The sequence below is a fragment of the Schistocerca piceifrons genome, chromosome 6, assembly GCF_021461385.2.
Source record: "Schistocerca piceifrons isolate TAMUIC-IGC-003096 chromosome 6, iqSchPice1.1, whole genome shotgun sequence".
NCBI classification, from domain to species: domain Eukaryota; kingdom Metazoa; phylum Arthropoda; class Insecta; order Orthoptera; family Acrididae; genus Schistocerca; species Schistocerca piceifrons.
This window is the reverse complement of record NC_060143.1, coordinates 351,778,430-351,792,473: the sequence shown is the minus strand read 5'-3', so window position 1 is coordinate 351,792,473 and position 14,044 is coordinate 351,778,430.

The following is a 14,044-nucleotide window of genomic DNA, read 5'->3' as shown; positions in this document are numbered from 1 at the left end:
AAAGGAAAGGAAGAAGAAGGAAATATTTATGTCAGCCACATCGGGAGACGCATTTGTTTTTATTTGTCAGTTTCATCCTGCCATATAATACTGTAGCATACACCGTTTCTTGAGCTACCTGTACATGTATCCGATATTTACATGATACATGTTTGGAAATTATTTGCAAAACACGTGACTAGCCCTACCGATGGCGTAACGCCATAACAACATGTAACTGACCTGAACGTGGCAGGAATAATAGTTGGTACTAATCGAAGGGACCATGGGTGAGAGTGCAGAGTAAACATGTTTGGAATGTAGAAGATGCAGTGGTGTAAAACAATTCGCCTCCACGATGTGCAGGAAGCTCCTTTAAAGGTTGACCAGTGAAAACGATTGTGCTTCAATGTTTGTGTTCGCAGTATGTAGGTGCAAATTTTATGTAGAAGACCCACTGTAATCGCTGTATGACGATTAATGATACCCGAGACCGTACCACGGAGGCTACATTTCACAAATAACAAGAAATACACTTCGAACCCGTATCAAACCATTGTCATCCTGCATGCTAACCCAAAACTCTATCCACTGCACCAATTGCACAGTACTACTACTACATCCTTACGGAGATAGTTTCAGTACATGTCATTGCAATGTTGCCAGATCTCAATCTTTTACGTCCGTTTAATGCCGGAAATGTGCGTAGGATGAAAATTTGTGAAAGACATTTTTCTATTGCTATTATGTGACGGATCGCACTGCGGTGTCTGATTGCACGAATTTTTCTTCACCCTGTATAACATCTTCAAGAGGCCGTAGATTTATACTCAGGGTCCTCTTGCTTCCAAGGCTTCTCGTCTGGTTTTCTGTTTTCTGTCTTCTTTCCTGTACCAGGTTTTTAACTGATTTTGAGCTGCGGAGGAGTGCGGTGAATGGGTTTCTCTCACGATGTCTTGACTACAATTTTCTATCTTAAAACCCATTCTCTCTAATACTTTCGTACTCCCTACGTTCCCATAATAAAATACAAAACCTGGGTGAAAGGTTGTAATTCTGACAACTGTGCAGATGGAAATATGGATATACGGCCTCGTTTCCATATGAGTGAATTTGGATGCTCAATTGGATTCTGGGATTTGCAATAAACACACTTTTTTAGAAGTTCAACGTTCACAGTCTTCTAGGTGTTCAAATGGTTCAAATGGCTCTAAGCACTGTGGGACTTAACATCTGCGGTCATTAGTCCCCTATACTTAGAATTACTTAAACCTAACTAACCTAAGGACATAATACACATCCATGTCCGAGACAGGATTCGAATCTGCTACCGTAGCAGCAGCGCGGTTCCGGACTGAAGTGCCTAGAACCGCTCGGCCACAGCGGTTGGGACTTTTAGGTGTATTCCGTGCATGTTTGCTAGAAAGTAATCCACGGAATCGTTGTTCTCCGAGATAGTACTGAATTGTTGCTTCAAAAAGTGGATGCATGAAGGTCACACATTTAATAACTTTTCAGGCTCTTTGGATGTGGTTACATGATTGAAACTTTTGGAAATTATTACCCATGAATTCCATCAATACACAAAAAATAATTTGAAAACTGACCTTTCCGGTTAAATTCACGAAAGACCACCGTAACTATGCCGCCGCCCTTCTGCCGTCCTCGGAGCGCCAACCAGCGACCACTGCCTGACTGCTCAGGGTATGGCAGCCAACACGCTGCCGCTGGAGTCTGCAACCTGCCCATTGTTGCTCCCAAACCATCGATCCAGAGTTAGACTTTGGACGCTGGAAAGATTTGCCACAGGTGCGAAGACATCTCTGTCCTGTCCGTAGCAAAGTACATCCTGCCTTGGTCGCCGCTTTCAACTCAGCACCCGGCATGCCCCCTACGCCAGCTCAGCGCGCCAGCATCTTCCTGGCAGCACGAGTACACCGCATGCTGCGACTACTATGCTCGCCATCACAGGTTGGAATACTACGGAGCTGACGCTAAACTGCGCCAGAGACGAGGGCGCACCTGAATAACTCTTCAAGCTGAGAGAGTTTTAAAGATCTGCTTATTTCACCATTTCTTTCTCTGTAGCTGCGCACCACGTCACATCCTTCTCCCTAGCCATCGAAAAGTAACAAAGTTTTTCCACGTGAAGTAGAGCACATCCTGACACACAAGAAGACGACCCCCTCCATCCAGTAATCGTCAGTCTCACGTCCCCTTCCGCTACACGCGGGAGGGCATCGCTGTTGTTCATGGGTACGTGCAGTTTACAAACGATTGTGTTCGTTTATACCACCATGAAAAATTGTAGCTCGAGGTAAACTGACAGGTCCCCAGTCTCAATGAAGAGGGTACATCTACACTTACATTTATACTCCGCAAGCCACCCAACGGTGTGTGGCGGAGGGCACTTTACGTGCCACTGTCATTATTTCCCTTTCCTGTTCCACTCGCGTATGGTTCGTGGGAGGAACGACTGCCGGAAAGCCTCCGTGCACGCTCGATTCTCTCTCATTTTACATTCGTGATCTCCTAGGGTGGTATAAGTAGGGGGAAGCAATATATTCGATACCTTATCCAGAAACGCACTCTCTCGAAACCTGGACAGCAAGCTACACCACGATAAGAGCACCTCTATTGCAGAGTCTGCCACCTGATTTTGCTAAACATCTCCGTTACCCTATCACGCTTACCAAATAACCCTGTGACGAAACGTACCGCTCTTCTTTGGATCTTCTCTATCTCTTCTGTCAACCCGACCTGGTACGGATTCCACACTGATGAGCAATACTCAAGTATAGGCCGAACAAGTGTTTTGTAAGCCACCTCCTTTGTTGATGGACTACATTTTCTAAGGACTCTCCCAATTAATTTCAACCTGGCACCCGCCTCACCAACAATTAATTTTATATGATCATTCCACTTCAGATCGTTCCGTACGCATACTCCCACATATTTTACATAAGTAACTGCTACCAGTGTCTGTTCCGCTATCATATAATCATACAATAAAGGATCCTTCTTTCTATGTATTCGCAATACATTACATTTGTCTATGTTAAGGGTCAGTTTCCACTCCCTGCACCAAGTGCCTATCCGCTACAGATCTTCCTGTATTTCGCTGCAATTTTCTAATGCTGCAACTTCTCTGTATACTACAGCATCGTACGCGAAAACCGCATGGAACTTCCGACACTATCTACTAGGTTGCTTCAAAATTTCTTCGTAATTGACAATTTAGAACAACCTCAGGTAGGGCAGTTGGGTATATCTGTACACCATCCACCCGTAACCGACGAAGGCTCCAAAGACCATATAAAGTAGGAGGATAAGAATTCTGTACGCATCCCTATACATTTTAACATAGTAAGCCATTTGACGTACTTAACGTGTGGCGAGCGGCGAAGGATTTCATAAAATTAAAGGGACAGGTACGTTTTTAAATTCATCGTGCCGAAATAAATGAAATTTGCGACGTGGTAAGGGAGCAACAAGAGGTTTACTACATGGTTTGCTTTTTATTCCTGGTGACAATGAAATGAATGTGGTACTTCCTTTAAGCTTAATTTCATGGTAGCTGGCTCATCCAGTTTAGCACATATGCGCTTAGTCAACGACAATGTGCTGGTTTCATCAGAAGCTGTTGTGTATGCGTGTATGTAGTAATTCGGAGGGAAGAAGTCTTCTACTTCTTTTTCTGCTTCTCCACTCCATGGATTAGGCGTTCTTGCCCGTTCTGAGTTCACAGTTTTCTACAGCGTGTCCTGTGTCGTCTTCTTCTACGTAGTAGTAGTAGTAGTAGAGGGGTTTTTTGGCGCACGACAGCAAGGTCTTCAGCGCCCGTTCAGTAACATAGTGAGACGGGTGTCAAGAAAAATCCCAGAACAGGAATATAAAACGGAACATAAAACACGGGTAACAATCGTTGAAAAATATGTGCTCACCCACACCGAAGCGTGGGATGAAGCAGGGTGTCAGCAGTAAAACACGGACAACACAGAAAGAAAATGATAGAGGGAGCTAATGCAATGTAGCAGATGGAAGTGGCTGGCTGACCACAAGGAAAAAAGGGGAGGAGTCAGCCACTCTGCAATACACTAAAACCTCCGGCCTAAAAGTTTAGGCCAGAGTCCAGACACATCACAAAACTTAAAAACCCTTGACACACACGTCTCATTATTAGCTAAAACAGAAGGCAGATCCCCATCAATCTGTGCTTCTGCCCTTGCATCACGGTGTAAAATGCAGTCTGTTAAAATGTGCCGGACAGAGATGTGCACACCACAAGCATCACAAAACGGAGGATCCTCCGGCCGTAATAAAAAGCTTTGTGTGAGAGGACAGTGCCCGATCCGAAGACGTGTGAGGGCCACCTCTTCCCGCCTGAGCAACCCGCAGGAGGAGCGCCACGGCCGAGTGGTTGACTTTACCGACCGCAGTTTATTGGCCGTCACCGCCAGTCATTCGTCCTCCCACAACTCCATGCATTTTCTGTGGAGTGCAGCGATGACTGACTGCAAGGGGATAGGACACGGTGTGTAATACGAAGCTACAGTGGGAAGTCTGGTATTGTCCAATCTTTGTAAGTGATTGGTCAAATTCTATTACTTAATATTTTATTACGTACTGATTATATATTTAGTTCTTTCTTAATACCCTCATTTCGCATACTATCCATCCTTCTACATCATTTAACATTCCTTGTGAATCTAATTTCTGCCAATTGTACTTTGATCGCTTGTTTTTGAGTCAGAGACCAGTCTTCGGTGCCTTAAAGCAATGTGATTAAAGCCACTCCAAGACTTTCATCCACAGCGTTCACTAGGCCTTTCTCATATCTAGTGTTTTACGTCTTGGCCGACCACCGCTGCCGGTTGGACGTGTGAAACTTCCTTATTGACAGAGCCGGTGATGAACTCCATCAAATATCTTTCGGTCTGGTAATCTGCGCAATGGGAAGCGATCCTGGTACGAGCGACGTGCCTTCAAGTCATTTCCATCCGCCAAACCGTACATCTAATGCATGGTCGCGAGCTCTTCGTTAGCGCACATGTTTAGACTGAAAACCTCGGGCACCGGCAGTTGCAAACTACACTCTATAAAACTTTGTTAATGGCTGCGGATACATTTAATGATCTTAGTACTTACGACTCATTTCAGAACAGATTACACACCATAAATACTAACCAGGAATACGTATTTTACTGGTCATCATTGTACTTCCGCTGTGCTTGCTGAAGGACATTCAGGCCCATATCAAATTGATTCACAATTTGATTGCATGCGTAACACTTGTAACTGGCGTTGTACACTTCCTTCCGGCAAACAACACTTGGTAGCGTGCACTGCCTCGCAGCAGCATACTCGAATAACTCAGTAACTACGCATTTCCAGACTCAGGTTGATATAATCTGTCTCTCTTCTTGTTATAAGAGGAGTCCATTTTCGAAGTTTTGCCTTAGAGTTTTTAAACACCCTGTATAAAATGTCACCCACGAGGAATTGTCAGTATTCACGGATTTGACAGGAACGATAATTAGAAACAAAAAGCTTCAAATGGATGAATGCCATGTTCCGAATGGTTTCCAAGACAGAACACTTTTAATGTACATCGTTATTTGTTTTCTGTGTTAATCAGTCCATGGTAATTGTTTACAATGTACCACACCGGTGTGCCGGCCGGGGTGGCCGAGCTGTTCCAGGCGCTACAGTCTGGAACCGCGCGACAGCTACGGTAGCAGGTTCGAATCCTGCCTCGGGCATTGATGTGTGTGATGTCTTTAGGTTAGTTAGGTTTAAGTAGTTCTAAGATCTAGGGGACTGATGACCTCAGAAGTTAAGTCCCCTAGTGCTCAGAGTCATTTGAACCATTAGAACCAACCACAGCGGTGTAGAGAAAGCCGAGACGAACAGTTTGAAGGGACCGATGGCCTCAGCAGTTTGATCCCATAGAACCTTACCACAAATTTCCAAAAAAACTCGAACCGTTTGATACAGGAAACTTGTGGTCTATCATGTCGGGAAACTACCTCAAACTGGCTTACAAAAACAACTTACAGCGCATGCGCGTCGCGCGTGATTTCAACATTCTCTAAATCACTTCGCGCAAACTATAAGCCTTAAAAAGAAAAGGAATACGACCGTCTTGGAGAAAATTGTACTACTACACGTTTTCGCTATGCTACGGTTTTCGGGTTATGCAAGAGAAACGTGCAAATTGACATTTACTGTGTTCTGTCTCGGAAACAATTCGGAATAGCGCAAACGTCCATATAAAATATCTTGCATCAGATTAGAGTTACTGTGAAAGTCCTGATTAACGAACAGTCCTCCTGGGACACCTTTTACAACTGTATTAACTAGCAAGACAAGACCCTTTTGCATGCTGCGCATGAATTTTTATTTACACACTAACTGATTACATAGTAAACGTACATCCCGATAGGTGATCACAAAGTCCATTCCGCTTCTAAATTTATATGTTTTAAGAAAGAAACTCTGTTACCAGACACACAAACGCACATGCACGTGCAAGCACACACACACACACACACACACACACACACAAACACACACACACACACACACGTGCTCACATTCAACAGAGAGAAACGCAGAGAGGGATAGAAAACAATTAAAGACATAAAATGGTAAATCCACCATCAATTTTTTTCAGGCGTCAGTCACCTTACTGGTTCGATTCGGTCTGCCACGAAATACGAAGTACGTGTAAACGAAAAACCATGTAATATGGATGCCTTGTTAAAATATCGAAATGCGTCATACACATGTTGTTGTTGTGGTCTTCAGTCCTGAGACTGGTCTGATGCAGCTCTCCATGCTACTCTATCCTGTGCAAGCTTCTTCATCTCCCAGTACTTACTGCAACCTACATCCTTCTGAATCTGCTTAGTGTATTCATCTCTTGGTCTCCCCCTACGATTTTTACCCTCCACGCTGCCCTCCAATACCAAATTGGTAATGCCTCAGAACATGTCCTACCAACCGATCCCTTCTTCTGGTCAAGTTGTGCCACAAACTCCTCTTCTCCCCAATCCTATTCAGTACCTCCTCTTTAGTTATGTGATCTACCCATCTAATCTTCAGCATTCTTCTGTAGCACCACATTTCGAAAGCTTCTATTCTCTTCTTGTCCAAACTATTTACCGTCCATGTTTCACTTCCATACATGGCTACACTCCATACAAATACTTACAGAAATGACTTCCTGACACTTAAATCTATACTCGATGTTAACAAATGTCTCTTCTTCAGAAACGCTTTCCTTGCCATTGCCAGTCAACATTTTATATCCTCTCTACTTCGACCAACATCAGTTATTTTGCTCCCCAAATAGCAAAACTCCTTTACATACAGACTACAAAATGGCGTTTTCTTGCTAAATAATTTTTCAGCAGTTGGCTGTCTTTTTTTATCAGGTTACTGTTTATAGTTTGTTTTTACTGTCAGACTTGAATTCAGAGTAGGAATGCTCGCGCCTGTGTATTGGACATCGTACAGGAATGCTAATACATTCTTTATCTGTGACAAGTAAAATTTCAGGAGCTAACTGAACGTTCTTTTAAGTTCTGGTATGACTGCTACTGACCGTATTAGGCCACCTGTGCGTGTTGATCCTTCTTTCGTTCTAACCACAACGACTTGTTTTCGAACGTATTGGAAAGGGCAGAGGAAGATATGTAGCAACCAGGCTACTGTTATTCCAGAACCGATCAGTGATGAGAATTTTTGTCCTGAGTCCTCACAAAAGCCCTACTCACATATTCATCACTGCATCACATTCACACCTCTCTCTGCAATTAGTAGAGCGATTAAGAAAATTATAATCCTGTCAGGTAGAGCTAGGTGATGCCGTGGACAAGACTCCGAACAGCTCAGTGTAGAAGCAACCTGCGATAAACCATGAATAAAGATGAAGCCGGTTTATGACTCGATGACTCCGTGACACTAAATTGCGAAGCCTGTAGCCAACGGAAACTTATATCACGGATAACTATCTTTGGTATCGCGTCGCATCCAATAAGGACTCGTTGCTATTCACGGTGCAGAATTACAGGAAGGATCAACACGCACAGGTGGCCTAATACGGTCAGTAGCAGTCATACCAGAACTTAAAAGAACTGCGGCAGAGACACATCCGGACAACCTTTCCTTCTTCTGCGCGTATCTGCAAGTTTATACCTGATTAGAAGGCTTAATAAGGTGACGTGTTCCCTTATCATTCTTCCTTCTAAAAAATAGTGCCTCCTTTCTCTGCCTTGAAATACTGCCGCGGCCGTGAGTTAGATACTCAGAGATTATTTATATCTCACTTTCATAGATAAGACAGGCTTACTTGTTAAATTACCTGTCCGAAAGAAAAGAGCATCTTTTAACTTGGAACACAACACTAAAATAAGTGGTGGTTTTATCAGAAGGAGTTGACGTCTATTACTCATTGTTATCAGTAAAGGGAGAGGCCGTTGTTTTGTTCACGTGTGCATGCGCAAAGAAGCTTTCAGCTAGTTTGTCTAGTTATCTCACAACAAAATCCGCTGTATTCTAGGACGTATAACGTTTATAGCACTCTACGTGGGTCACGCGTTAAGTAAATAGACCATATTAAATATAAACATCTCATACACATTGGGTGTCACATGAGAATTGGTCAATATTGAGGGATTTGGCAGGAAATATCGTTCAAAGAAAACTGTGTAGCAAACATGGGCTCTAGAGTGCATACTTTAAAACCTATGGACACTTCATCTTGGATACTGTCAAATAAATCTCTTCTATTGCAAGTTGTTTGATTTCTATGTGTTGAGAGATGATAGTATGGACCTAAACAAGAACAAATGTCCAGGAAGAATGGGTTTCAAAGCGCATACCTTAAGAACTATGAGCTCGTGTTCATCTTAGATGTTGTACACTACATATCTTCTACCGAACAAGCGCTCATAGTTCTTAAGGTGTACGTTTCAGGGCCCATACTTACCTGGTAATATAGTCTTTTTTTTATCCATAATAATTTCCTGCCAAACCACGGAAAGCAAAGAGCCTGCAATATTGAAGATGAAGAAGTGGTCATAAGTCTTCTGGAGCCCATGTTTACTAGGCATTTTCTTCTTCAGATGATCGTTCCTGACATATTCTAGTAGATACTGACTTTTCCTTCTGGGACGTACTGTATAAAAGATTGTTGACCCAATATGAAAAAGTAGTATTTCAGGAGAACGTCTAGTAATACACAACAGTACAATACGAAGTCTAGCCGGCCGCTATGGCCGAGCAGATCTAGGGGCTTCAGTCCGGAACCGCGCGACGGCTACAGCCGCTGGTTCGAATCCTGATTTGGGCATGGATGTGTGTGATGTCCCTAGGTTAGTTAGGTTTAAGTTGTTCTAAGTTCTAGGGGACTCTGATGTTAAGTCCCATAGTGCTCAGAGCCATTTCAACCATTTGAATACGAATGCTGCTAAGGTAACGTGAAAATCTAGCTAGCAGTTTACGAGAACGTTGGTAGACACAAGGCAAGCATCCATTTCAAATATAACAGATTATTTTACCAACAGCTGCGCAAATAGTGCAGGCATTGAAGTAATATGTAAGGAAATAAAAGTCTTCTTTCAGGAGCTCCTGAATTGTGAACCATCCTTGGAAAATTTGAATCCTTTCCTAAGAACATTGAGAAACCGGATTCAGAACCACCAACGACAGAATAACTACGAAACCTAATTTCAGGACTCAAAAACGTCAAAGCGTCTGGAGAAAAGCGAATAGTGGCCGAACTGCGGAAAAAAGCTGACAAAAATGCAATTACATCCCTTAAATGTGGTTTCGATAGAATCTGTAAATAAGAGGTGATCCCTGCAGAATGGAAAATAGCTCTCTTCCACCCTATCCACAAGGAAGGCTTAAAGACAGACCCCAGCAATTATAGAGGAATATCACTAGTGGATATATCACAAAAAATTATTTCTAATGCCTTTTTGAAAAGGGCAAAGTTGTAACTGGACCTGCAAGTACCAGGAAGATTTTAGAAAGATAGGTCATGCTCGGAACAAATATTAAACCTCAAAATCATTATGGCATACCAAAAACCAAGGCCAAAGACATATGTAATCTCCTTCATTGATTCCAAGAAAGCAAATGAACACAGTGACAGAGAATCTCTGTGAGTAGTCCTGGAAGAAATGGGTTTGGATAATAAAACAATAATACCACAAAAGCGACCCTTACAAATACATTTTCGAAAGTTAAATTCATGGGTGAACTATCAGAACGCTTCGAAATACAAGCGGGTGTGCGATAGGGGGATGGGCTCTCACCGCTGCTGTTCAGTTGTCAGCTTGAGAAAGTAGTCAGAGAATGAAAGACAAATATAAAGAGTGGTAGGATTTGTTTATAAAAAGAAGAACCTTAAAGTAAATTACATTGCGTTTGCAGATGATATGACTGTTTGCCGAAACTATTGAAGAAGCACAGGAGCAAATCCTTTAACTAAAGAAACAAGCAGTTAAAGTAGGTCTTCACGTATCCTTCGAAAAAACTAACATCATGGAACTCAAAGAACTCTTGTAAACACTTCAAAGTTCAAATGGCTCTGAGCACTATGGGACTTAACATCTTAGGTCATCAGTCCCCTAGAACTTAGAACTACTTAAACCTAACTAACCTAAGGACATCACACAACACCCAGCCATCACGAGGCAGAGAAAATCCCTGACCCCACCGGAAATCGAACCCGGAAACCCGGGCGCGGGAAGCGAGAACGCTAACGCACGACCACGAGATGCGGGCTTCAAAGTTCAAGAACAAAAGTCTGAAATAATAAAATAACTTAAATATCTTGGAAAATATATTAGTTGGAATGCTGGGGAAAGCAAAGCAATGGAATCCCGAAAAAATAGCCTTGAAGTGGTCTTCCAACTAACAAAGGATACAAACAACAAAAAATATCTTTAATGGGGATCGAAAATTACACATTACTAGCCAGTGATTAAGCCGGAAGCACTATAGGCAGCAGAAATGCCAAACATGAACTTGGGGAAAATTATAGGACCAAAATACCAACATAATAATATAGTATACATAAAAAATATAAGGCTCTGCAAGAAAATCGAAAAACTTTCAGATACAATGTGAAAATTGACGATAAATTTTTATGGGCGTCTTCTCAGAGTGAAGTCTAACAGATTAACCAAACAAATATCTGACTTTTTACGTCGGCGCGAAACAAAACCCAACTGCTTTATAGAAACTGAGAAAGGCCTAGTAGAACTAATGATTTCAGAAAAATCACTAACTGATCGAATAGGTAAATTAATTACTAAAGCTGAAAATGTAAGGTTCCAAGCCAGTCTGTATAAAATTCCAAACACATAATCTTGGAAGAAGAGAGGAAAAGAAGATCGGAAAGAATGAAGAACTACTGAACACTGAGAAAAGAACAACACCCAAAAAATGATTAATCCAACGTACTCCAAAGAGGGTGAAAGGTGAGAAGAACAAATAAAATAAATTATTCAGTCCGTTACGAGAAGCAAAATTTTGTTTTGGTGGAAGATTGAAGTTCGGTACTTGGAAAAGGAAGAAAAGGATACTAATCGGAGATTATGGAAAGGATAAAAGGAATAAAGAGTAATACGCGGGGAAAAAATACCACAGACCACTATTAAATCAGTGGGAAAAGGGTATAAGAATGATGAAAGAGGTTTCTATGAGCGGAGGAAATCTGGAATGCTGGAAGGTTTGCGGTACGATTATAGCAAGAAGACAGAGGTATGGAAACCAGATTTAAAGCACAAAACGTTTCAGTGACTTATTTGGACTCTGATCCTAATCTGTAGTTTATAATCTCTGGATTAACACTGAAGAAACTATAAAAAGATATTCAATTAAAGCGATGGGAGCTGGGTGAGTTAACAATAACAGAGGTAGTCTTAAGTTTCAATGGGACCATTAGGCAGGTATTCACAGAAGCAGGGGAAAGGAACCCATTATAAATGGGTAGCTTTGAGAGATGGTAGAGTGATGTCTGCAAAAGAATAACTACACAAAAAGGCAAGGCCCACTAAGTATAAATTTAAGAGAAAGAAGAAAATATAAGAAACAACATATGAAGCAATCAGTCGGGGTACAGACGTCTAAACTGTGGTATCACGCATCTATACGACCCCACAGACGTCAAAGTTAGCAACAGACTTAAAAGTTTCCGTCACGCGGCGATAGCGGTCGTGCAGGAAGTGGCAGACCCAACGGAGCACGCGTGCTAACCCACGCTTCCAGTGAGTGTATGTGTGTGTTGCGATTCGTAAGAGACCCAACTGCTGAGGTCATCGGTCCGTAGACGGTCCGTAGACTTAGACACTACTTACACTAACTTAAAGTAACTTATGCTAAGAACATCGCACACACATGCCCGAGGGAGAACTCGAACCTCCAGAGGGAGTGGCCGCGCAATCCGGACTAGGCGCCTCTAACCGCGCGGCCACTCCGCGCGGCTCAAGCGTCCAGTGGCTCCATACTACAATCACCCTCTGGCGCGACAGCTACTTGCCCACTCGCGCTCGTAACCACTTCGCTAAGTGACGCTCTGCAGACATCGTGTAGTCTCGGCTCCGATACCACCATTCGTACTTCAGTTCAGAGAGCCTCATCCCTGTTGCTATTTTATCAGATAGACTACTTCTTCTTGTATTATTTGTAAAGAGTATTCGTGCACTTGGAGAAATACAAGTTAAGTAAATCGTCTGTTCACTGTGTTAACTTGTTTGCTAATCATGTCTGCTCCTGTCCAGCTTTCAATTGCAGTACCACTCTGTAGCCCACCTCTCCTCAATGTTGTGTATGAAGTAGCGCTCAGTATAAAGCATGAGTGGGTAGATGGGAAGCATCAAACCGCAGAGGCATGCATGACACGAAGCTGTACGAATATCAAGAGCTAAGACAGCAAGCCTGTGCTAAGTAAAGCATGGTAGGCTGAGAGGGGGATGGAATGCATAGAAAATCTATACAATAGAACTTCAAGAAAATATGATTGAAACGAGGGAGGAATTGGATGAAGATTGGATTAACGATGCTATACAGTGAGTGTTAGGGCACGTAAGAACTTAATTCCAAACAACGCACCTGTATTACACGGCAGTATTATAATTCTTGGTATGGCCAACAACAGTAAAACTGTTCCACTTGGCATGCAGGATAATGAGATAAACGAAATCTCAGATCTTAATAAGAATGTAATAATTCCTTTGCGGTATACTTAAAGTTGACATGTGTGAGTATTGCAGAACCATGGCTGTAAAACAGTAATACGAATTGTCGACAGAATAACTCAGAATGACTGGAAGAAACCGATCTAGGGGGATATCACTTTCGTTTGAGTAGAAGTGTAGTGTTATGTTAACCTGTACTGGTCTTAGGACTTATCTCGGAAGACAGACTTAAGAAAGGCAAACCAACAGGTATGCCATTTGTAGATTTACGAAGAGCTTTCGACAAAGTTGATTGGAATACAGACTTTGAAATTATGAAGGTAGGATAGATTAAATACGCGATGGAAAAGTTGTACAGAAGCCAGACTGCAGTTTCAATACTCGAAGGACTTTTCCGAACGTAGGGGCAACCTAGTGAAAGTAACAGCATATTGCCCCTTCCAGTTACAAGCTCGAAAAGCTTTGTTCTCAACTACGATACTAAAATACTGATAACAGTAAGAGAACATTTGATTTTACGTCTTATAAATTATGGTGTCATAATGGAACCAGTTCGTCGCTATTACAGATCTTAAGTTACTTGCAAAATGTTCGCGTAAATGGGGCTTTTCAAGCCTTCTTAGCGGATTTGTGACCCACACACCACTCGTTTTGCCGCCGGTCACCACTGTGCAAGTCCCACAATATTCCGTCGAAGTAATTGTTTGACATCTTCATGTGTGATTTTCGGGAGGCAGTGTCCAAATTTATCGGGTCCATGAACAGGAATCACACGTGCGCGAATTTGCGAGTGTGGTTCAGTAAGTAACGCCCCACTTTTTTTTCGCAGAGTATATTTATTGCTAAGA